Consider the following 26,482-nt stretch of genomic DNA (forward strand, 5'->3'; position numbering starts at 1 on the left):
ACCAGGGGTCTCTTAAGGAGTAAGGCAAGGGGGGCTATGGCCGAGAGCCCCTGCCCCCTGCACGGGGGACACACATTTGAGGCTGCGCCTCACACTGTGCCTCTTACACGTAAACAAAGTTGACAAAGATGACCACAGTGTCGGTTCCTGCACTACTGTGTCCAACCTTAACATGGAGGCCCACTGGCACTGCATGGTTCTGCACCCACTACATGTTTTGTGTAACATGGATTTGTGACACTTGTTGCATAGTCCATCATTTGCTGCAACATTTGCAGCTTTCAACAAAAAGTTCTTACAAGTATTGAAAACACTTTTCAAAAGTTAAAGCGTCACCTTTCAGCTGTTTTGCTCTGTTCAAGGTTTAAAGAGGTGACCATTTAGCCCAAATGGTAGTAACAGCCCCAATTATTAGCAGATGGGCTTTTGTTTACAGTATAGAACAAAAACAATTCATCCTTTAATGGACTTAAAATCTGGTGGAAATATTGGGTCCTCCTTTGTCATAAAAATTGTCTTGGTTTATAATTGACAACAATCAAATTTATATCTTACTGTTTTCAATGAAAGATTTATTTTAAGGGGGCATCTAGAGTCATGTCACTTTTTAAGGCTGGATATCTTGAATGCTAAGTTGCCTCATAGTGTGACGTGCCTATGTTACAGGTGGTATGCTGATCGATTTTCTCTTAAAAAAATCAATTTCCCATAGGGGAGCAACTGCGTATCTTCATGGTTGAAGAAAACCTCATATACATGTAATCATCATTAACTGCAGTCGCATATGTTCCAAGGGTGTGTCCCACTCGTTCTATGGACCGTGATAAGTCCAAACACCTGTTTGGTCAAAGGAGTTCTCTCGAGCGAGTTCGCTTCTCTTCAAATTAAGTACGCAAACGGAATCGATCAACAATACATTGAACTGTACAGAACAATTACAAATCACAATCCTTGATACAAAACTTAATTATTTAGCCTTGAAAAAGCCCTGTGGGCGAAACGCACGTCGGCTGTTGTTCATGCCAACACTTTTGTATTTGAAATAAAGTACACAGGACCTGATTGTAAAGTATGACTTGAGTCCTTTTATGAAGAGGAATCTCAGGAAACTGGACTAAGGACTCTGTTGAAATCTGTATGATAATGAGAAAGGATTCTCTTGGTGCCACACATTACATGCTATAATTGGATAATAGAAATAATGATCGGGTGTGCTTGGGTGTAGTGTATATAATATTTGGTCAGGATCTTATGGGTCCATAGATTGATTGACACCCCAGTGAGTGGGTGTAAAACACCATTGATAAACACCCCTGAACAAGTAGAATTTAAGAAAAAAATTGTGTTATGGACTTAGAAAGTCAGTAGATGTGCGGGTCAATTGGAGCAAACCCACTTATTCTGTGTTTTTTTTTAACATTTGAATAGAGTTCAAGTGCCAAATAAAATAGGTAAAAGTTGTTTCAACTATGATAAAAAGCATAAAATAAAGAGTTTAAAAAGCAACAAACAGATAAACATTGTTTCAACAGAATGGACCCTCCATGATTTTCCTAGTTCAAAAAGCAGCTTTTAAAAAAGAGCATAACCTGAAGCAAATAGAAGATGTATTCCATAGTTGCCAATGGAACAAACCCTCTCTACGTTTGCGATGGGCCAATGATTTTGTAAGAGGTTTGAGCAAAAGTCTGATATGGTATGCAAAAAAAGTTGCAGAAAAACATACAACGTAATGGTAAACAGCCAATACAATGCGGCTGTTACCCCGCAAGTCATTACATCGCATGCGTTATAACACATGCGATGTAACAACGCTTAGCCATCACTATTCATACCATTACATTGCATGCGCTTTTACAAGGCATGCAATGTAATGGCTATCCACATTGTCGTGAGGAAAATGAGGCTGTTCCGTTTCCTCATAACAACGTGCACCATTCAGACGATGTGAAGCAGGAACCAGGAGAGAGGAACCACGAGGAGAGAGAGGTAAGGGGGATTGGGCAAGGGGTGGGGGTTACTTTTTTAGGGTAGTGTCGAAGTAGTGTTGTAATGTTTGTGTAGTGTAGGGTTGTGTTTTAGGTTAGTGTCGGGGGTCGTGCAGGGTATTGTTAGAGTGTAGGGACTGGACTGGGAGTAGAGGGAGGGTCGTGCCGGGGGTAGTGTTTTTAGTGTTTAGGGTAGTGTTGTGGTGTTTTAGTAGTGTAGGGTAGTGTTTTTGGGATTAGGGTAGTGTCGTACGGGTCGTGCAGGATAGTGTTAGATTTCAGGGGCCGGATTGGGGGTTGTGCGGGGAGTGTTTAGGGTCGTGTTGTGGTGTTGTGTTCTTGTAGGGTAGTGTTTTAGGGTTTTGGGTAGTGTTGGGGGGTTGTGCAGGGTAGTGTTTCAGTGTAGGGGCCGGACTGGGGGTCGTGCTGGGGGTAGTGTTTTAGGTTTTAGGGTTGTGGTGTGGTGTGGTTTTTGTGTAGAGTAGGGTAGTAATTTAGGGTTTTTGGTAGTTTCGGGGGGTCGTGCAGTGTAGTGTTTCAGTGTAGGGACCGGACTGGGGGCAGGGGGAGGGTCGTGCTGGGGATAGAGTTTTAGGGTTTAGGGTAGTGTTGTGGTGTTTGTGTAGTGTAGGGTAGTGTTTTAGGATTTAGGGTAGTGTTGGGGGTCGTGCAGGGTAGTGTAGTGATATTGTAGGGAAAGGACTGGGAGTCGGGGGAGGGTTTTGTGGCAGTACTACATTAGGGTTTAGGGTAAGGTAGAGTCACTTACCTTGCAAACGTTTACCATGAGTATACCTTTACCACATATGCCTTTGCGTTGTAATGGCATGCGTGGTAAAGGTAGAGTCATGGTAAAATGTTGCGTTGTAATGGTAGTCATTGTAATTGACATTGAGTAGTAATACCCACTGTGAGAAGTTGGCCTGATATATAGTGCTCACTATTCTAGTGATCACTTTGTATCATACCAAACAACCCTTATTGATGATTGGTTGTAAGTCAACCTTATTAGACCAGCTATCCTAGTAGCGTGGACAAGAGCAGTCTTTAGGCTAAACTCTAGAGGGCGTGTTAAGCCAGCTGTTTTACCATCACATATACCCCTTGAACACCAAGTGAAAGGACACCACACAAGTTGTTATAAAAATATAGGATATTTATTAATAACAAGTCTACCCTGAACTCTTTATGAGTCAGGGAGCTAAGCACAATACAAAACTCTTATGAAAATACTTCAAGTTGCACAATTTACACAAATGCCCGAGGGGCACGAAAAACCATATACACAAAAAGTGGAATGCGAAATACTAGCAGGTAAGTAACAAAATCCAGAGGCTTCAGGATCGCTAGGACTACACTACTGAACCCTAAGGTTAGGAGCAGGAGGCCTAGGGAGATCGGGTGCAGAGTGTGCACTCTCACGCGGGATGCGGGAAGAAGTCTATGGATGCTAGCGTTTCTAAAGTTACTGTTTCCGGACGAATCCGACTAGGTAGACTAAAAACGAAAAAGGATCTGGACACTAGGAGAGTGAACCTGTGCTGGAGCACCGAAATGCTCGAGTTACCTAGCCCAGGGGCTGCGGCTGCATAGGGTTCAAATGACGTCGGGAATCCTCGTTGTAGTCTATGGAGCCTGAAAGAAGATGTTGCTGGCAGGCGACCAGTGAAGATGTTCGGTGTGATCCAAGGCTGGATCAGTGAAGGAGACGACCTGAAAGCAGAGGGGACTTAGTTCTTAATCACTAGCCAGTGATTATGTGGGCACCAGGATGGCACCGGATGAAGTCACCTCGACCAGGTGAGTGGGCGACGCTGGACTCTGCAGTCACACGGGCCAGGAGGCGTTGTCGGCGTCCAGGCTGGAGGTGCGAGCTGTCCCACGAGGCTGTCGGCTGTCGGCGATGCTGGACTCAGGATTTGAGCAACACACCTTGACAAGGGCAAGCCCACGCGGTGGAGTCAAGATGGCGTCTGGAGTGGACCACGAGGGTCCAGGGCACTTCTTGTTGGACAAGAAGCAAGGGCCAGTCTAGGGGACCTAGACCAGCGGTGAAAACATCGTGGTACGTCGTCAAGAGGGTCACTAGCCAACGGGCAAGTGACCGGACAACGTGGCAAGCAGCAAAGAAGCAGAAGGGCCCCACGCAGACCTCGTGGATGCTGGGGGGCTGGACTTTGGTGCTGGAGCTGCTTAGGGTTAGGGCTTCTCAAACCCCAGTGCACTTACTCGAGGGTCACTCGGGGGTCGTGCTGGTGAAGCGTCGTGCAGGTCTTGAAGATGGCCGGTCCCACGGGTCTCGTCACACCCACGAATCTCAGCTGGGCTGGATAATGTAGGTAGAGGTCAGAGATGGCAGGGAATCCGGGTCTCGTCGAGCTGGGCAGTCTTGATCCGGAGGATGGACCTGCAGCAAACCGCAAGAGCTTCGTTGGTGCCTGCTGGTGCAGGGTGGCTACTCCTTAGCCACAAGGGAGAGTCTTCAGAGAAAGTCAAGAGTTCCTTTCGTGGAAAGTAGTTCAAGATTCAAGATTATCTAATTTGGGAAGGGGGCCTGCTCCTACCTTTATCCTAAGAAAAGGGGCTGGCACGCGACTAGGTCCTGCCCTATGGGTGGGACCAGGAGGGGGATGGTTACACCCCTCTCCTTTGTCCGGTCTCTCCCCAGCTCAGGGGCTGGGGTGCCCCAGGAACTGGTTTGAGTCGGCCTATGCACAGTGAGCACCGGGGTGCCACTTGCAGTTACCTTCCTTTCAGCCCTGCCTACCTGGGATACACAAAATCCTGTCTGGGATGGTGCTAGCACCGCCCCTGACAGGAAACCCTTTGTCCAGGCCTCCGTTGCTGGAAGGACTCCCAGCAGCAGGAGGGCAGACTTGTGTCTCGGTGGCAGCATCCATTTTGTGGAGCTGAGGCTGTGTCTGACTTTAACCGGGGTTCACAGTTACATACATGTCGTGTCCCTCTAGAAGAGTGAAATGCTAACCCCGTCGCCAGAATTGGCGAGGGGTTAGTATTCCAATTCGTATGACACCTTACTCGACATGTTTTGATAATGCTATACCAAAGTTAGCATTTAACCGCGAGGATTATAATGCACTTAAGAGTATATGGTATAGCGTTATCATGGAACAGCTATTTGGACTTGGTTCCGCAAGCTGCAAACGGGCTCAGCTCATGCCAGAGCACCATTTCACATAATTCCAAGCACTCTGCCTTCAGGATCGATAAGGCCTGCCATAGGAGTGACTGATAGGAATATATGTGTCCATTTTAGGGTTAGATATAGGTATACTATATCTAAAGCAAAGGGTGATTACACCACCTTGCCCCAGCTGTCGTGCAGCCAGTTGTGTCTGTTTGGGTGGCCAGCCAGGGGTGGCATAATACATGCTTCAGCCCCTGGTAGGCCCCGAGTACACCTATGCCCTGGATACCTAAGGTATGCTGTACAGGGACTGATAAGGTGGCCCAGTACCAATTGGTAAAATGCAACTAAGGTACATGGTTGTAATTTAGAGAGAGAACAGCTAGGCTGTGGGTCTGATTAGCAGGCCCACAGCCAGGGAAAGTCGTAAACCAGTGAAGCAAAAAGCAAAAATCTGGGGTGGCCATGGGATTGCAGACCCCACTCTCCTACACCCACGTTGTAATGGCATGCGTGCTATTGCTATGCGATATAAAGAGACACATTTTCGCTATTATCAATGTTCAGAGACATCTTCGGAGGATCAAATTAAAATGTGTCCTCTCCCAACGTATCAGTTGGGTTACCTGCGCTCATGAGCCGCCAAACTGTACCAGCCCTAGAATGGAAAAGGAGAGACCTCTCCCATGTTGTTAGGCAAAATGACAAATACAAACTATTATTGCTCTGCGGAATGAGGTGCTTTCAAAGGCCCAGTATGGTGAAAACATGATAGACCTAAAACTGAAGATGCAATTTAAAACATAATTGAGAGAAGCAGAATAAAAGAAGCAGGCATTTTATTCAAACCAGTGTTCACATGTAAGCTTGTTCACTACCACGTGAAACACTGTGTTTGTTTTATACAGACTATTTCACTCTGAAAGCTGAAAGGACAGCTTTAAAAACGCTCTTCATGTAAATATGTGCAAGATACAATTATAACATTTTGGGGGATACCATATTTACAAGGATCGGCTAAATGTTCAAGACTTTCTTTTTTCATAAACCTATGTATTTCCAATAGCTCTGGTATCTGTTTTATATCAGCATTTACAAAAGTATTACAATTTCAAAATAATATTAACAAAATGAGCATCAAATTTTGCATATAATTAAATAGCGTGCCACATAATTAGCATTTTTGTTGTTACATAATTCAGACACTCCTGCCACAAAAGCAGTAAATACATTTAAAAAAAACTCGCTCTCTCATTCTACTCGAAGTCTGGAACATGTTTATTAAGAAAACAACGGAGTTCATATTCGCAAAACAAACCAACTTAGCTTCACCCTCACAAAGTTATTCAGCATAAAATGCCAACATGTCTACAAATTGGATTATTTTATACACATTTTTCACATAGTCAAAGAAAAAGTGACATGGTTAAGAGTGAAACTGCAGATTGTAGGAGCTAAGGCAGACCTGGTTCGCGTACAAAAACAATCAGAAATACACAGAGATGCACAGCAGAGGTTTCTGTGCTGAGCTAAAAGGATTTGAACGTTCTCGCTTTCGAGTGCCAAGCGAAAACGAGAGGGCATATTTACAATGAACTGGCGCAGCTCATTTAGCTCCTAAATTGCTAATGCCGCACTCCGTCAGTTTAAAAATGCAGCGATGCATTGTATTTACAAGAATGTGGCGCACCCCTGCGTCTCCCTTAGCTGGCGCTAAATCTAGTTGCATCATAGTTGCAACTATTCACTATTTAATAATTGTTTATGTGCAGGAAGGGAAACCTTCCTGGCTATGAACAATCACTAGTGGTTATTTGTTTTTTCTATGTGTGCTGCATAATGCAGCACACATAGAAACAGCAAAAACAAGGGGAAATTAATCATTTCTCCTTGTTTTGGCAGGTTAAGACAGGTTGTCCCTGGTCTTATTTTTGGCAGTGCCCCATATTTACTTCACCATTTTAAATATGGGACAGCATCAAAAGCAATGGGTGTTGCAGCGGAACACCCACTGCAACACCCATTGCACGCCCCTTTCACGATAAGTGCTGCGTGAAAAAGTGCCATATTTACAAGGCAGTGTTAAGGGCTTAACACCGCCTTACAAATAAGGTGAAGGTCTTATCGCCAACAGAAAGCCATAAAAAGTGACGTTCTGGTGGCGATAAGCCCTTGTAAATATGCCCTGAGTTTTCGAGAAGAAAGCATGCTCACACCGGCATAACCTAGCTGTTCATTATAGATGTTGTTTAAAATCAGCATGGCTGATATAAAAGCTTAAATCTCTTTATATATTTACAAAATTAGATCCTTAATTTTTCCATAATACGAGGGATCACCTATATGCAATGTGTACATGTAATAAATAACCATTTAGTATAAAAATTTGACTTTTGTTTATATGTGTGCCGATCAGATAACACTACAGCACGGTAAACAACCTTTACAACGCAACTTTTACATCGCAGAGCCTTTACAACGCAACCATTACAACGCAAACTATTACAACGCATTGCTCTGGGGGGCACTCTAGGATAGGGAATAGGTTAATTTACTATCCAATAACCTTCCCTAGTGTCCACGGGGACTGGAGTTGGAATAGTAAATTAAACTATTCACTCTCCAGCACCCCAAAGCACTATGCGCTGTAATGGACTGTGTTGTAATACTTGCGTTGTAAAGGCATGCGATGTAAAAGCATGCGTTGTAATGTCATACATCCCTACAGCACTCTTCATCAACGCAGAACGTTTCGGTGGAAGGTGGACAGATCTCTTACAAAAGCTATTACAAACACTGAACACGGATTCATTCTTACATTTATTTCTGGGCCATTTAAGAAGCAGGCCAGTTGTACTGTGGCATGTCTTTCTGCCTTTCAAAGCCATCCATCAGAATCTTGAAGCAGCACATCTATGTTTCAGGAGATGGGATATTTTCCAGAATTAGTCACCAGGGAGGCAGCTGTGTTGTCAAATGAAAGGCCATACATCTGTGTAGAACGAGGTATAGATTTTCTGCTAGAAGCTGGAATATGTGGGAGTTCTGTGTTTGATGAGTAGCTATGGCTGTCAGTGGCCTGAGCAAGTAATCTGTGCAAACTGAGGGATAGCCTTGCTGTGACAATAATATATCTGAGAAAGGTAACTCACCTGTAAGAACTGACCTGCAAGATCTCTGTGCAATGAGAGATTAGTTTACTGCCCAAAGTCCGAGCTGGTGATATCGGAATAACTTGAAGAATAGTACTGAGGTCAAAAGCCTGAGCCTAGAAGATGTTTGTAACCTAGGGGGCACCTCTTCTCTTGATAGTCTGAGCCTATCAGATCAAACCTGATGGACAGATTTGCATACACATATTTCCCTCTGTACGATGCCTTGCAGTGGCGGCTGTGCATTGAGAGCGCTGGGGCTTTGACTCACCAACAGTAGCAGTGTAGACTGGAGAAGCTGATCTTCCAGCAGTAAAAATCATATATAGAGATGAACTGGGTGGACCTCAGGTTCTAGTCCGATCAATCAGATTGGAGAAGTCCAATGAGCCAGCAAGTTGACTGGAAAGGAGAAAGAAAGAGAGAAAGAGAGAGAGAGAAGAGAAAGAGAGAGAGAAAGAGAGAAAGAGAGAAAGAGAGAAAGAGAGAGAGAGAGAGAGAGAGAGAGAGAGAGAGAGAGAGAGAGAGAGAGAGAGAGAACGAACGAACTTGTCTTGATGCCAGTGCTTAATTAGAGGCAGTGGTTTCCGGTGCTTGGCACCTGCACTTTATTGTCAACACTGGGGCCTGTAACAGTCTGCCACATGGTGATGCTGTCTGTATAATTTAAAGATGTGCACAACAACAGTTGTTTATTAATTCAATATACAATAAAAATGGATTTTGGCTGCCGCCCAAGCCATGCTTACAGCCTTAGGTGGGCCTGGAACAGACTAAATGGTCAAACTTGTATGAGTGTGATGTTAGCAGGTGTGTTTGTACTGTCATTCGCAGCGCTGGTAGGGGCAATGGATGGTGCAAGCTGCAAAAGTCTCCACTGACGAGGGCCCTGGCACTTATTATTTTACAAATTAAGCACTGCACATAACACTGGATGGCGGTATTAAGTATTGGAAGGTAATGCACGGAGCATTGGTGTGCAAAGCACTGGCATAGGTGAACAGTACTGAACAATGAGGTGCACTAAGATCAGCACGGGGAAGGGTGTGTACATCAAGGGTTGTACACACTTTTTAGAATGGCTAGGGGAACACTATGCATACATCACCATTGATAAAAATGCTGATTGCTGGTAGGAGCAGATGATGAACAAAGTTGAAAAGTCAAAAAGGCTTTCCACCCTTGGAGTCAATGAGACGATCTTAGCTACATAAAGCTTTCTGGGACTTGCAGTTTTAAGTAACTCAGCGACTCGAGTTCCACAGCTATTGTTGTACTTAAACAGTTCTATTATAAGAATAAGCACCAGTGGATACTATGACAAGAAATCAGCATCCTTTCAATGTCAATGACTCTGCTCAGACTATCCACAGTGCTGTCTCTTATGCCTGATGCAAAGGGCGCATGGTAGAACGTGTGGTATAGCCAGTGCTTTAAATGGGGTGGTATTCACCGGTACTGAGTACCGGCACTTCTTAGATTCATCACTCGGAGTACCGGCACTTCTCTACTGCCGAGGAGAGTACCGGTACTCATGAAACGCTAGTGCTGGCGGCCTTTCTTTGATAGCCCAGGCACTTCTGTAGACCTGAGCCGAGCCCAGCTGAACAATTCAGCGTTGGCTCATTTGCATACCGTCCGGGTGTTCACCATCATGCTGTGTTGCAAACACAGACATCGAGGCAGCCTGGTGACAGCGTAATTAAGAAAGCCATGGGAGGTAACCAGGTACAAATGGCTTTAATCCCACCTGATTCTTTTGTTAACTATCTATGCTTGTCTGCTTGCCTGTGATTGTTTTTGTGTGAGACAAAAACGAGAGAGAAAGTCGGGAGAGAATAGAGACACTCTTGGAAGTTATATTAAAGGAGATGTGTGGAATGCTTTGTGTGTGCATGTCTGCTTGTTTCTTTCTGTGTCACTCGACAATATATAGAATTCTGCCAAGCAACAGCAATTAACAGTATTGATGTTGCACATATTACATAGCAAGGAAAAGTTAAAATATCGCCGTGTTTGGTTTTCGTTGTCTGTAATGAGTAAACCAACCTGCTTTGTTCGTTGAAAAACAATTCTCAGGTGTTTTGGTATGTGGTGCAAGTAGTATCGAAGTCAATAAGTATTGGCATGTCTTCCCCTTAGCCCCGCCCCCAAGTCCCACCCACTCACCATATTTAAATGAGTACCTGCACTATTTTCCCCCCAATTAAAGCACTGGGTATGACGCATCATGCAGTGCTTATTTTGAGCTGGTGGTTTCCGGTGCTCGGCACCAGCACTTAATTTGCCACACTAGCGCTTGTAACTGTCTGCCACAAGGTGGCGCTGTCTGACTAATTTAGAGATGACCACAACAACAAGTAATTATTAATTCAATATACATTAAAACATTTCTATCACCTGAACCCAAGCCATTCTTATAACTTCGGAGGATTCAAATAGTCGAAAATGTCACACCTGTAGGAGTGTGATGGTATGTCATTGTGTTGTTACTATCATTGGCAGCATGGCAGGGGCAATGGGTGATGCAAGCTGCTGTGGCATCCTGACGAGAACCCTTGCACTTATCTTTTTTTTAAATACAAATTAAGCACTAGTATGTGCACTGCTCTTCAATGCTCACTACTGTTCACCAGTATAGAATACTGCATACCAATGCTAAGTAATCTGCTCACCAGTACTGCATGTACTGGCCATCTCTACTGTCCGAATAAACTTGCGTCATTATTTGCATATCAAATCATTATCAAGTGTGGTACTACAACTTCTACTACAGTGGATGCCGCCAAGGCTTTTGATCGTGTTTGCTGGGAGTATTTATGGGCAGTATTGGAGATCATGGGGTTTGGGCCACATTTTATAACAACACTAAAGGCTTTATATCACCACTCTATAGCTAGGATTCTTCTTAATGGCACTCTCACTAGGAGGTTTTCGATTCTTAGAGAGACGAGACAGGGGTGCCCCATGTCCCCATTATTGTTTGATATATATATTATATATATATATATATATATATATATATATATATATATATATATATCGAACCATTTTCCCAGATGCTTCACCAGGATGAACAGGTTATTTCTTTTAGCGCAGGGGCATTTGAAAAGAAAATCGCGTTATACGCGGATGATCTTATAATTTATACAGCAGATTCGGCTGTTACAATTCCCAGTGTGGAGCTTTTAGCAAAAGAATATGGAGCTTTTTCAGGATATTCGGTAAATAATGAGAAAACCGGGATAATGTGCTGGAATATTTCAGAATGGAGGGGAAGTGTACAGAGAGAGACCAGATATCTTGGAATAAGTATTATTAATTCATTAGAGGGAATCCCCCAGCATAATCTAGAGAGGGTAGTAAAGGACATCGAGAAAACACTTACTAGATGGAAGAACCTGCCGCTGTTATTATATGGAAGAGTAAATCTAATTAAAATGGTGTTACTTCCTAAATTGACATTTCTTTTTAACTGTGTCCCTCTTAATTTCCCCAAAGGCCTGAATAATAAAATACAGGGCAAATTAGGTAGTTTTGGCTGGGCAGCCAGGGGAGCATGAATGTCCTGAAAAATATTGCAGCATAAATTGGCAGAAGGTGGGTTGGCACTTCCGGACCTAAGATTATACTGCATGGCATTTCAGTTCAAGAAGTGCATAGCTCCCTTAGGTACACCGGGGCCCATGGCGTGGGGTGGGCTGTTGGAGGAGATGGTTAAGGAGTGGGGCACGAAAGGGTTTCTTTACAAATTTGGGGAAAAAAGAATCTTCAAAAAAGTTAGACTGAAGACGCTTAAGGCAGCACTTATCCTCTGGGTAGGAATAAGGAACATACTGGGAATGGGGTACTTTTCGGATGGTGCACTAATATGGGATTCACCAGGTATGCCAGAATGCTTGCAAGACCAGTTAAGCATTCCACTTTGGAGGGAGGGAATTGCACTATGAGGGGATCTCATGGTGATTAAAGAGGTGGTGCCATGGGAAATCTTGACACCAAAGACAGGGGTGTCCAATTCAAGGTTTAAATACTTGTAGTTGTTATCCTATGTGGAGGCAAATAGGATAGAGATCGGTGGAACTTGGGAGTTTGAAAAGAAATTACAGAACACGGCTCCGAAAAGGAAGGAAGTTACCGACTGGTACCGGACCCTGGTGTTCTCTGAAGAAAAGAAGTTGAAAGCACCACATGAGTTCTGGGATGGTGCTATTCAGATGACGGAACCACAGAGAATGTGGCTACTTTCTTTTAAATTGCTGTATAAGGTGGTCAAGCCAGCAAATTTGAAAAGGAACCATTTTTTCACAGTCAATAGGCTATATTGGACACTAAATAAACTGGCAAAATTCGTAACAGCTGTAGCCCCAAGATGTCACAGATGTGGTATGATAAGTGCGGATGATCGGCATATGTTTTTTGAATCACCTGTCACAGGATTATTGGTTGTTGGTTGAGAAAGTAATACATGAAATTCTCTGCACTAATACAAAAATAAGCTTAATGTTGATCATGATAGGGTTGGAGGATCAGCCGACCTTGCCCCTATCGACGAACAGGTGGGCCGTACTCTTTTATCGGATTCTTCTCACTAGGAGAGAAATTTGTAAAAATGGACAGACGCTGTACCGCCTCAAGGGTCAACCGGCTCTAGGCAGTTAAAACTATTTGCAAAATGGACATATGACTCGACACCGGCACACATTCTAAGATCTGGGATGAATTTTTGAATTGGAATGGTACAATAAGAACTTAATCCCTCGTGTCCAATGATTACATCTGCGTGGAACTAGCAACCAGGAAACTGGGCGGGCTAGTACGCAGGATTATTGTGATACTGCAAATAGCCTGGAGCGGTACAGGTCGGATGTCAAGCTTGACGTTGCAAACAATGGTGGTATGAGGACACACAAATAAAAAAAACAGTGTCAGCTGGCTGGAGATGGGGGTCCCGGGGTTGAAAGGACAAAATATACAAAATAAACCACTAACCTCCACACAGCCGCCGGCCGGCGTCTCTCCACTGTCATTGCTTCAACCCGGAAGGAGGAAGCACACATGCTCCTCTAAGGTAATCACAACGCTGCTATGCTGCGTTTTGATTGGTCTGAACGCCATGGTTGGGCGCTCAGACGAAGACATAAAGCTGGTGCATGCTCTCCACCCAGACTGTGTATAACAGCCTGGTGGAGAACATGCTAAGCGCGCAGGACTGTTTGTCCGGCCCAAGACAGACGGCCAAACCGTCATGCGCACTTAAGGTGCACAAACCACTCCTCCTCCCAGCAGTGACACCAGCCCTGCCCCGCACTGACCCAGCACCATAGCTATGAAAAATAAAATGATAACTATGTTATTATCATTTATTTTTCCTTTTTCTTGCTCTGAGAGCAGTGGGGTGACACTCCTCCGCCTTAGTGGAGGAGCCGCCCCTGTTCTGCTATCATATTATGCTGCAAGTCCACATTCAGATCCAGAGTCTCTGAATGCTGCAGTATGTAACACAGGTGGAAGATTGAACATTCAAATAGTAAGAGAAATAACAGCTGAATGAAATAGTTCTACCTTGCTTATCGGAATCCAAATTGTGAGTCATACCAGTATTCACTGAAAGCAGTTTTGATCAAGCAGTGGCAAAGCCAATTGGTCTGGCATTGGCAAACTTGCATATTTTTTAATGTATGTGTGTGTGTTTTTTTTAACAAATACTGTAGTTAAAAAAATCAAAATGCTGCTATCTAAAGATGGTGATTACCTGTCTCAAAAATAAGCATTAAATCCAAGCAGAGATTGGCCCATCAGCACTGGCACTGAAGTGGACTACTTTGTAGCCAGCTGTGCGCAAACAAAATGCCATTAGTGAAGAGAATCAGTGGCTGAAGTGGGCTGAGCTATATGCAGTAGAGAGAGAAAGCAAAATATGAATGACTCTTGACCAGACCAATGGATGAAGAGGGCTGATTGAAAGCCCCTTAATATATACCTAAAACGTTTGTATTTTTATCATGAATCTTTTGAAAAACATGAATCTGGCAACACGGCTAACATTGTCTCTAAGCCAGACTTTAAGCAGTTTTTACAAATCATTCACAATGGCAATAAATGCCTCCGTGGGCACTTAATAAAAATATGTTCACTTTAACCATCAAGTATAGTTTAGAATTTTTGGAGTGGCAATAACATGAATTAACGTATTACCTAAACGGAGGTCAGAGCAACCCCACCAGAGATAGAACACTCATTGAGTCCAGGTTTCTCTGCATTCTGAGAGTAGTAAAGATTTTATATTGGATCAAAAGGACTAAAAAGTGATCCAAATTAACCCCTTCGCTGTGGCGGCAATTCTGCCGAAGCGCTAGGGGGGGCCCACGCGGCGCTCCCATGCTCGTGACAGAACCGCTCCGTCACCAGCACAGCGCGACCGAGGCTGGTGACGGAGCGGTTCCGTCACCAGCATGGGAGGGGTTAAATAAAACCATGAACTGGATAAGCTCATCATTCAGGTACATAGAAAAAATTAGCAATATCCCACCCGGTAGTTGGTCAGGTTTGTTCGTAGTTGGTCAGGTTTGTTCACAAAGTAGTTTTAGTTTACACCCCACCACTTTGAAAGTTCACCAGCCACCACTGATACCTTGTAACCTGAAGTGTCATAGGCCTGAACATATATGGTTAGGAAGCATATTTGCTGTCAGATGCCTGAGCCTGTAAAAGCTCTGTACCTGAAGGATAGCTATTTTGTCAAAGTCCTGAACCTGTAGGACTTTCTCATTTGATGCATAGCTTCTGTGTTAGATGTCTCAGCCTTCAAGCGCTTAGCTACCTGCAGCCTTGTACTGCGCGAGCCTTCAAATGGTTTCTAACTAAGGGCTTCTTTTAGAGTCCTACGTCTGGAGCATTGGTGCAATCTGGGTGCACTTGCAGTCAGACGCTTGGGTTGTTAGGATCCATGTAGTCTGAGTTGTAGCTGTGTTGTCACACGTTTGAGCTCTTCAGTTTTGTGTTGCCTGAGGGTAAGATTGCCTGTCAGTGTCTTAAGTCTACGACATATGTTTATTCTAAGTGAACAGTTTCGAGACAGACTTGGCAACATGACGAATAGCTTTGCTCTAAGACCTTAGCCTTTCTTATCTATGAAACTGGAAATAAACACAGTATGAAGAACAAGAAAACGTAAAACTGTTTCTTTGCCTGTAAGTAGTTCTGCTGCCTGCTATGAACATGTACAGTTCTGGCAAAATGTTATGCAGCCGTTAATCTTTCTTTTTTATTATATTGACTTTTTAAAAAAAATTATTTCTACTGCAAGGTTATGGGCGCTTCTGTTTTTAAATTTAAATTGTGGCATATGCTTGTACAAACAAGCATTAGAAATGCAATCGGGCTCGGATTTATTTGAGTTTGAGCTAATGGCATTGTAAATGCCAATGTATTGTTGCTATGTGTTATGGAATGTGTTCATGTGGTGTGTACTGCCAGTGATCTCCTTGTGAGTGTGAGAATATTGCACCGTTACTGCCTGTGATGTCCTTCCTGTATTTCCAAGACTATTTTAATTTTGCGCGCGTGCACATGAAGCTGCACGCAAACGCAAATCCATAAACTTTCGTACACAGCAGAGTTGAACATTTTAAAAGTGTGTACTTTGCTCCAACTAAATACTCATTCTGAAAAGTGCCTTTCATGCAATTCAAAGGGTTCCTGAAAAAGCATCTTTAACTCAAGTGTCTAAATTCTAAATCGGTCCCTCCGTTGTTCTAACCATGATCACCAAAGCGCTCGAAGCCCTAACTGGGTGCGTTAAGCACAAAGTATGCATTCGTTTAGACACTGCTTTGTTCACTCCTTCAAGCATTTATTTATTTTCAGGGGCTCACTAGTTGATTCACTCATCCATTCAAACTGTATCGTGTGTTAAATACGTGATCAACCACCCTGTGAGGTATCGAAACTTGAGCCTGTGCACGGTAAAGCAGGTGCTAATGTTACCCCACTGAAACCACTATAATTCCAGAGGTGGCAAAAGACAAGCAGCGAGCTAGAAAGCTGCCAGTACATACTTTTCATTTACATTGAATTTTCTACGGAAAAATGTACCGTAAAATCAGAACACGCGAGTGTCTTTTTATCAACTATTATCTGCGCGCCATTTAGGAGTTTTTAAGCCTACATAGCGACGGGGCTTCCCATAAAAGTCGCTCTGTGCGAGTGTCTACTTAGTTTCTAAAAAGCAATCTGCAAATATTCAGCACACACGCACAGTCCGATTTAAACTAAGAAAAAAACAGGGAAAGAGTCCATAAAAGCAATAATTCCTTGATTAGCCTCTCAGTGCGTCGGAGCGCTATGGTTAAACAAGGGGAGTGGGGGTCATCTACAGTCCGAGACTGGCTCGGGTCGGTTGTAACCAGAAGTGACTTGTTGCACACCGCCCGGCCTCCGTACACGTCCAGAGAGGCCCAAGAAGAATGCGCGACCCGCCCTCAATCACACAAGAGTGGGGACGTCACCTCATAGGGCCAGGGCTTGACATTAATGTGATATAGAACACCCCTCAGTAGAACACATGCGTAGTAGCGTAACTGTGAGTGGGGACGAACGGGGGTGATGCTGCCGTCTGAGGAGGAGACGAGGTCGAAATGCATCATACTTAACAGAAGCCTCGAAACTCACCGCCAGCGTTAGTAACATAATTAGCTTCAAATGCAATATCGAAATCAGAATAAATCAAAAATTGGAGAAAAAAAAGTGCCAGGGCCCATCACGGAAGACCACTGCAGCTTGCACCACATATTGCCCCTCCCTTTTTTTTTGTTGCCAATACCATTACCAACAAACCACCTAACCATCTCACTCCTAAAAGTGTGACAATTCAAACTGTTTTAGGCCACACTAAGCTACAATAATGGCGTGGAAGGCTGGAATTCATTTTTAATCTATATTGTCTTAATAAATAAGTTTGTTGTGCACATGTCAAAATTAAAGACCGCGCCACCATGTGGTGGACTGTCACTGAAGCCGGTGCGGACATTTAAGTGCTAGTGCCGAGCACCGAAAACCACCGGCTCAAATTAAGCGCTGAAAGCATCAGTAATATGAAAATATGTATAAACAGTTTTAGCAGTAACATACAGCAGTGGCAATCGGGCCCCGTTCGCTTTAACCTCGGGTTCTTTAGGAACAATATATGTATAGTAGGAATGATCTGATGCCTCTAGTGTGTGGACACTATGCACAGTCAACTACAAGTGTTGTTTAAGGAAATAGTGTAGGAGGCATTTCTTCTGAAGTGGGCTATCTGGCTCTGGGCAAGGAGGCTTCTGTTCAAACCTCGCGGTCCTGGGCAAATCAACCTATCTCACGGAATCCGACAATACTTATAGGGCAACATGGAGTACATAAAAAGTTAAAGCAAAACTTGAGTGCTATGCAAAGGATTGGAAATTCGTCTTATTAATCATTATTATTAAGTGTTGCCTATTTTAGCTTCTGGGCGCTGGGCCTTACCTAGCAGTTTGCTGAGCTCGGCGTTCTGCACATCCGGGAACCGTAGAGCCAGCCGCTTGCGCTCGTCCTTGGCCCACACCATGAAGGCGTTCATGGGCCTGCGGATGTGGGCCTCGGTTCTGGGGCTCCCTCTTTTGGGAATGCTGCTCGCCGCTCGGTCGCCCGTACTCTGCAGAGAGCGGCAGAGCAGCTCCCCGGGCCGGCAGGAAGGAGCCGCACACGCCGTATATGCCTGTGTGCACGTAAGGAGGAGGACGCGCGCCCGACAAACACACTGCTAGATGGTGAACGCGCGCGCACCATCTGCAATGCATTACACGGCCACCCTGACAGCTCCTAATTATAATTAATGTACTTCTTTGCGCGAGCACGCACGAAATATGCCTTAAAATGGCGGAACAAAACTACATTTACCCTATCACTTCAAGCCTATTAAAAAGAAAACACAAGGAAGACGAATCACTGACCAGATGACAGAAAACGCTAAGGAATGTCTGGAATTTCTCTCTCCAAGGCCCTCTTCTTCTTTTTTTTCTCCTTTAACATTAGTTCTCAAACTCCTCCCAGCTTTATTCAGTTGAAACAAACAACCATAATAGCACAATATGTAATCACATTACATAAAAGAACAATTAGAAAAGTTCGACATCTATAATGATAATAAAATTCAAATACGTATTCCGTTAAAACATCATAGACTGCGTCAGTTCTCCTAAAACTCATAGCAGTATTACATGTTTTTTTTGTAACAGAGATCCAGGGCACGTAGTGCATGTAGTCAATGTGCCTGGAAAGAGACCTACCTGCACTTTTTTTTCCTTATTGTGGTATTGACTTACATTGCCCTGAATCATCTGTGCTGTTTGTTAATGTGTATAGTGCTGCATTTTCAAAGTGGAGGTTGCTCTTTTTGCAATAAATGTGCCTTTAGCTGAAGTAGTTAGTATTCAATGGCAGATTGCTGCTGCTCCACTATTTTTAACAGTTGCACGCTGACTGGATGTCAGATCTGAGACATTTTAGTGTGTTGATGCTGATGTTGTAGTCCGAAAGAGAAGGGTGAGGAGGAACGCTGTACGGATCCAGAGTTTCATGCATTATACAGGTGAAGATTATTGCCTGGGGTTTATCTTTGTAAGATTAATGGTGAATCACCCTACTGTGTCTTATGGGATCCGATGCTGTTAACTGATGGTCTTTTATCTTAGCATGGGTGCAACAGCGTGAAGGTCGCATGGTTGATTGAATAGGTGTGTGAGTAAACACCAGCTAGTAGGCCCAGTAATGTTATCTGGCCACATTAGCACACTGCAAGAGTGCAGACACCTTTAGTTGGTAAGACGGAGGGATGATCTGAGTTGAGCTGGTGAGAGAATCACACCTTAATGCAGGTGAAGCAGTTAGTCCTTTTAGACTATGCACCCCAAAAGCTATGGATACCCAGTTTGCTCTGTATAGGGAACACGCATCACAGGATGGCCTCCCAAGATCAGGCGACTTAGGTTTTGAGTTCAATGTGAAACATCTAATCATAGGTGTGACTGTCTGTCACAGAATATCGGAGTTATCCGCTCATTCGTAAAGGTTGAGAATGTAAATCGGATCATATGTGGGGCGCGGTAAACTGCCTCAAAACTCCAGAGGTGTAGATTGTAAAGTTTAAGTTTATGTATGACGCTGCCACACACATGGAGACATAATCAGAAAGTCATTAGGTTGGAGACCCGTCATGACCTAGCTCTATTTAGAATGCAGACCACCTTCATGAATTGAACATTTTAATTTGTAGTAGAGATGATCGAGCCAACAAATTAACAGTGAGAGCCAAGCCCAGTCAAGGGTTTGGTTTGGCTCTTAGAGCCTGTGCACGAGCCGAGCCCTTAAAATGTTTGCTATGTAAAACATACAACAAACTTCACGTAAAATATTATAAAACAAAATGTGCATTTCCTTAACATGTGGAAACTTTGATATTAATACGTCACTTTATAGCTCTGCACTGAGAAGTACTTTGTACAAGTGATCGTTTTTAAACATGAACCATTAGTGAACTAAAAGGCAGGACAGTTGTCATGTAAACCCTGTAATGGCCCAGATTATTATAGATGAACATTATAGTCTATTGAACACAATCGGTGTTTGTACAACTGGTATCCTGAACTCACATATTTGAAAGTGCTTTCATATGCGATAATGAAGAAAATCTTGCCCTGTTTGTTGTCATTTTATTTTACAGCATTTCTAGGTTTAATATCCTAAAACCGCTAATGTCGGTCATTTTATCAATCCTAATGTGGTGATGATTTAATGGCCAACTTGATCGTGACTTGATAGCAATGTATTTCAGTCTTGATTGTGTTAATCGTATGTTTTTATAAAATAAAAAACAATGACGCTGAAATCAAAGATATACTGGAGCCCCCTACTGGTATAGTAAAAGACAACCTTCAAATTTTCAGATCCTAGGTACCATCTCTGTTTCTTGACCTTGAGCAGTCTAGCAGTGTGCCTACCCCCCAACTTTGGAGAACACTTTAGAGATCCCCCTTCCACGGGTGAATCGAAAATAAGGGTGGTAAGAAGGCAGCCCCGTCTCTGACCCCAGTGGCAATGGTGGTTTCAAAGTATTTACTGTGTCTTTCCAGCAAGCCGTGATGTGCCCAAACACTTGTGTGTGTGTTGTCACCATGTCTTCAGAGGCCCAGATGTGTCTGTATGTGAAGAATAAACCAGGCGCGTGCCACTGGTGCAGCAAGTGCAGCAAGTGCAGTGGCACTGGGGCCTAGAGGCCCAAGGGGCACGTTGAAGCCTGATCATTTTACTATCCCTACAGCAGTGAACGGGTGCGTTTTCCTTGCTTGGTCCAGGGCCCGTGGCATCCTTCCTAGCTACTGGGCTAAACACAATCCATCATCCGTATTTTCTGAATCCTTTTTGGGAGGGTTGCATTTGAACTGCCTCGAAGTGCACTGATAGGACTTCAGCTAACTCGTGGTCATTCGATGTATCTGCCTCGATGTAAGCGAGCTCTGAAGCCGCATTCCACTGAATGACATTCCCGGTTGAAAATGAATCGCAGAAAACAGCGCCGTGCCTACTATACAACACAAGTATGGAAACGTCTACCATACATACCCTCCCTTCTTACTCCGCGACCCAGAAGTCACTCCATTCTGATGCCAGGAGCAGGTGGCATACCGGGGGGCTGCCTCGGGCCCTTGAAGCCCATGTCATTTAAGACCACGGTAACAGGACACGGGTGGAGGGGCCACGCTCGAGGGAAATAGCTCAAAGGTCAGCGACTCACGAGCACAGTTCGCAGAAGTCCCGCCTCGTTATGAATGAACGAACTATCTTGGGCAATACCGCGGGCGGAGCGAGGAGGAAACTGGAAAAACACTGCGTTGATGGAAGGGGGCTCAGCGGCGGTGTTGCTATTTACAAACACTCGCCTGTCCATTTAAAATACTATTTCTCTCAAATGTTACCCTTACAGCAGATCATCGAGACCTCTGCCTCGGAAAGGATAAGATTCTACGAGGTGCTTGCTCGGCGGGTGGCACGGGTGCAAATTCTCCTGTGTGGCTAAAGTTTGTGTCACTACGCAAATATCAGAGTACCGGCTTGTTTCTGCGAAGTGCCGGTACTCTCCCTCTTAAGATAAAAGCTTACCTGCCCTTTCACCAGGCTGGCGGCGAACTGCCTCATGACGGCCTCCACGGTGTAGGCGCTGGACCAGCCGCGGGGGGTGAGCAGCTCCATGCAGATGGCGCCGCCGTCCAGCACGTAGCCGTTCTCCAGGCGCGGGCTCAGCACCCGCATGAAGGGCGGCGAGAAGGGGAAGTTGTCCGGGAAGGTGAGGTTGAGCAGGATGAACTCGGTGCCCGTCTCCTTCATGTCCTGCCACAGGGTGGAGTCCTTGTCCAGCTGGTGCAGCTTGACGTTCCAGTCGAAGAGGCTGTCCTCCACCAGCTCCACCGTGATGAAGCGCTCGCTCAGCTTGCGGATGTCCTGCAGCTCCTTCATCAGCCGCCGGCTGCGCACCCGGCAGGAAGGAGCCGCACACGGCGTATATGCCTGTGTGCACGTAAGGAGGAGGACGCGCGCCCGACAAACACACTGCTAGATGGTGAACGCGCGCGCACCATCTGCAATGCATTACACGGCCACCCTGACAGCTCCTAAATATAATTAATGTACTTCTTTGCGCGAGCACGCACGAAATATGCCTCAAAATGGCGGAACAAAACTACATTTACCCTATCACTTCAAGCCTATTAAAAAGAAAACACAAGGAAGACGAATCACTGACCAGATGACAGAAAACGCTAAGGAATGTCTGGAATTTCTCTCTCCAAGGCCCTCTTCTTCTTTTTTTTCTCCTTTAACATTAGTTCTCTAACTCCTCCCCTTTCAGGGGGTGGAGTCCGAGCCCTAAAAAACGATTGCGCCAGCTTTCCAAGGCCAGATTTATCGGATTGCCAATGCTTTCGGCACCAGGCTTTCTTTCGAATAAACCTCTTGAAACATGCCTCAGCTGCGGTCTCCTTTATTCAGACCCCAACACTCTTATAATTCGCCTGCAGGTTTCTTTCTATTCCCGTGCCCCTCGCTCCCGCCCCTCCACTTGTCACCTGACCTCGTGTTTGTGTCTGTTTTTATGGAGCGGTAAAAGCTCGTCACTTGGAGTTCGAATCTGTCCTTTTAATGGGAATGTTCAGACGAGAGCACTTCAGGGAAAAAGTGCGAATATAGCCTCAAGCCCCGGGGGGCTTCCAATGACTGAGCTCTCTACAGCTCAAGGACACCTCTCCCCACCACCCACTCACCGTTTCCTTCTTCTCTGCATCGCCCACGCCATTTGTTGCCGAACCTTACTGCCTTAACCCTTCGAAATAAGTACTCACCAACGTTACAGAATTTCCAGACTCCCTTCTAGTGAATAGAACAAAAACACTAGAGTTATTGAAATCTGTGTAAAACACTGTGGTGAAAAGACCCAAAAGTGAGGAATAACATGTTTGGATTCTTTATTGATGCTTGTAAATACATAGAGGGGGCCAATCGTGATTTAGCGATTTTGCTGAAATTAATGCTTTGCAGTGATGAAAATTCGCACTTAAACTAATTTACAATCTAGATTTAGAGCCCATTTTTACTGTGACGTTCCATTGCACCACGTGAATAGACTTGCAATCTCACACCTCACTAGAATGAGCGTGGCATCTCGGGCATGAGCCTGTACTATTTCTGTCCTTTCCAGTAGGAGGGACATGAGGGGAGGCCGGAAGTGAAAAGTATTGTGGGCGGCCACCCTTCAGCGTCATCAGAGGGGGCAGGCAAGAGGTCGTGCCCGCTCCTCGTCAAGGATAAAAGCCGTGCGAAGGGGGAGGAACCCCTCTTTGTCCTTTACTGGAGCTCCTGAGGTGGCGGACCAGCAACAAGTTACCCACCCACCCATCCCTAACAATAAGGACTAGATTGGCGGGGTCCCGGGCACCAGAAATGGTGTGGACTCCTTTTTGGCATGAACTGTTTGACCCTGGAACAGGGATAGTATTCAATGGGGGCTCCGGGCTAGCTGGAGGGGGGACTGACCTGCTGGTGGTCCTGGACTCTCCTGCCCTACCGAAGATGCCGGTGTTTTTGTGTTAAACTTTGGAGGCGGTGTCCGGTGTTCAGTGCCTCGCTGGGATGGAGGACTGAAAGTTAATATGGATGAAAACAGTGCAAGTTGGGGCCTGCTGGCACAGCAAGCACTGCTGGATTCTTTACCGAAGTGCGTGTATTAATATCCGGATGGCTAAGGCCATGCTTAGAATGTAAATAATATCATTGCAAAATATATTCCTTGGAATGGAAATAACCTACTTCTTTTGGCTAACATATGTGTTGATTGATTTATCTATGCCTTGAAATGGCCAAGCATTTCAGTTAAGAACAATAAAGGTTACTCTGTTTTAAAGGTGTAATAAACGACTACGCAGTGATGACCAACTATCTGTCTAATGTCTTTCTATGGTGCTAAGGGGTGGGAATGAGGATAAGATAAGTATGTTGCTCACGGAGGGGCGACTTGCATATTGTATGTACACTATAACATTTTATGTATTCCACAGAGAAGGATGACGTCTTTCACAGATTGGTCTGGGTGAAGTATACACATTGAAGTTTAAACATGGCTGTCCCAGGGAGAAACGTGTACTATATGACTTTTACTGTGCCATGTGTAGTCGATTGCTTGTGAGAAGTCCCATGTGGTGGAATTATGTGAAACTTGTTGAATGTATTTAGTTGTGTATGTTTTTTTTGTATTTATTTCTGATTGGTTGAGAACACTTGAACCATGTACTACTATAGTGAATGTATGCAATCCTTTGTTTAGAACCCTATAAAAAAAAGATATGATTTGTTGATGTGATAGAGAGCCCGTTTCTACTCACTTTAGAAGGCTGGATTTCTGTCTCATTTTCTGCTCTGTATTTTGATGATCTGACCGTTACAGAGTTTTTGATTGATTCTGTACTTCTACTGGGTTTTGCACTCTGATTTATGGACTAACGGACTGACCATATTGAATTAGGCCTGTATGCCTAAAATTCTTAAAATCACACCTTTAAGGTTAATACTTTATTGTCTGTCATTTTTGTAGAAAAAATTTGTTGATTTTTGGCATGGTCACCTTTGACTTCTCAAGTTGAGACAAGTTTAGCGGGAAGCACCAAATTCTGTCTAGGGACTACACCTCTCCTGTTCAATCAAATCATGCCCAAGGGCAAGATCGCATGGATTTGTTTGCTGTCACTTCTGAACTTGCTGTGCGCAGGGATTCACTCTGCACCATGTGATGAGGTTCAAATAGGCTGAAACAAAACACTTGTATTCCAATTCAGAAATAATAAGAAGGGGCAGATCAGGCTAGGCTGTCCATTTTTGAGGTGCAACCAAGGCTTATTTAAATGTGGTTCGCTCCTGTCTGTAACAGCACATGAGGGCGTGTGCGGTTGATCCCTGTCTACGACTGCACGGATAAGCTTTACATGAGGGAGTCTGTGGTTGGCATAGTTAAGCTCTACACAAGGGAATGTGTGGTTGATCCTACTACAAAAACCATCCGTTAAAGTCAACATAGAAATGTATCACCGTTTCAACCCCTTTAAAAAAAATTCACACTGGGTCTTCATCAGAACCATACAGGTAGCAACATCCCACTATATGTCAAATGTGTAAGGAAGCATCTTTTTGTTCATGTGTTCCAGAAAGCTTTTGAATCCGCTCGATATGTTCATAAATGATCCGACTCCTAAAGTATTTGTTGGAACTGCCAGGCACTGTGGATCCCCAAGCAGGATTCATTGTCCTGATGATGACCCCACGTGAAATTGTTTTTAAATGGGTCAACACTTTTCTATGTTGACTATATCAGGTGGCTACGGTAGACCGGTGAACTTGTACTCAAATTCTGAATCTATGTTTCAGAAATCAAGAAGACATTGAGTCAACAGTATTTGTTTTCTGGACATTTTGGAATTTTTTTTGACTTCCTGTACAGATCATCATCACCGGTCTTTGTAACACCTACTCGTCAGCCTGTTGTTTTGCAATATCTTATACAGTAATTAAAAATCTGCTATCTTCATTGTTATAAGTCTGCACATAATTATTGCCTACCAAGCACAGGCTTTGAGTTTCCTCTCAGGGAAGCACTGTTCTTGCAAGAATAATTAATGAGAAATCAGTGACATTTGATGTAAAACAGGCGAGATAAAGATATACCCATCTAGGAGCTGAATTTCTTAATATTAAACAAGAAAATTTGGGGTAAATCCCAGCTTTTCCACTTGAACAAACAGTGTGATTCTAGGCAAATATTTTATTCCACAGAGCCTCCTTTTTTCCGTTATCACAAATGAGAGTACTTTTAAAAGTGTGAGTTCAGGAAGTGCAGTATATTAAAAACATTTTAGTCTATCAGTCTATAATATTGATCAATATATTATAAAAACTAAGCCACATATAGGCTACACAGGACAACTGACTTAATTAGTGCCATTATCATGAGGGTGGGGAGAGATGATTAGTTCTAAGTTTATATTGTAAAACCATTATTTTGAATTAATGTCTCTCAATGCATTGATATAATCTGAAGTACTAAGGTGGAACGTATCTGCATGCTAAAGAAATACACGTTTTTAAAGCAACTTTATTACATTTTTACATAATTATTGTTGCATACTTACATACCAACATTTTTTAATGATTGAGCTTGGCTCTAAGAGCCCTTTCGGGCATGGACTCTGAACCTTGGCTTGGTTCTTGCTTGACTCTCCCTGTTAATATGTTGTCTCGCCCACCTCTGCCCAGTAGCCTGTTGGGCTCCTCAAATAAAGGGTACACCCATACTTTGAGGACCGTGAAAGGTGGACATAACTTATAAAGTATTAATAGAAATTCCAGCTTAGGCTGTATAATTCTTACATAGAATTAATACTGAATAAACAGTGACCCAGTCATATTTACAAAATTATTTGTTGTTTCCTTACAAAAATAGACTTTACTCCATTTATATGTCTTTCATCAATTTTACAATAAAAAACATGACATCAAATTTCACAATACATCTCATAATTTCATCAATTTGCTAAAAGCATATTACTTAAGACATCACAAACCCCACTTTTTAGCGG

The 26,482-nt window shown here is 43.9% G+C and overlaps 1 pseudogene; it reads right to left on the minus strand.

Annotated features, from left to right (window-relative positions):
• Window positions 1–21,821, minus strand: part of LOC144752468 (ubiquitin-conjugating enzyme E2Q-like protein 1 pseudogene) — an 82,855-nt pseudogene extending 61,034 nt beyond the window's left edge.
• Between the last annotated feature and the right edge of the window lie 4,661 nt (window positions 21,822–26,482).

Source organism: Lissotriton helveticus, chromosome 5_1 (assembly GCF_964261635.1).
Source record: "Lissotriton helveticus chromosome 5_1, aLisHel1.1, whole genome shotgun sequence".
Lineage (NCBI taxonomy): Eukaryota > Metazoa > Chordata > Amphibia > Caudata > Salamandridae > Lissotriton > Lissotriton helveticus.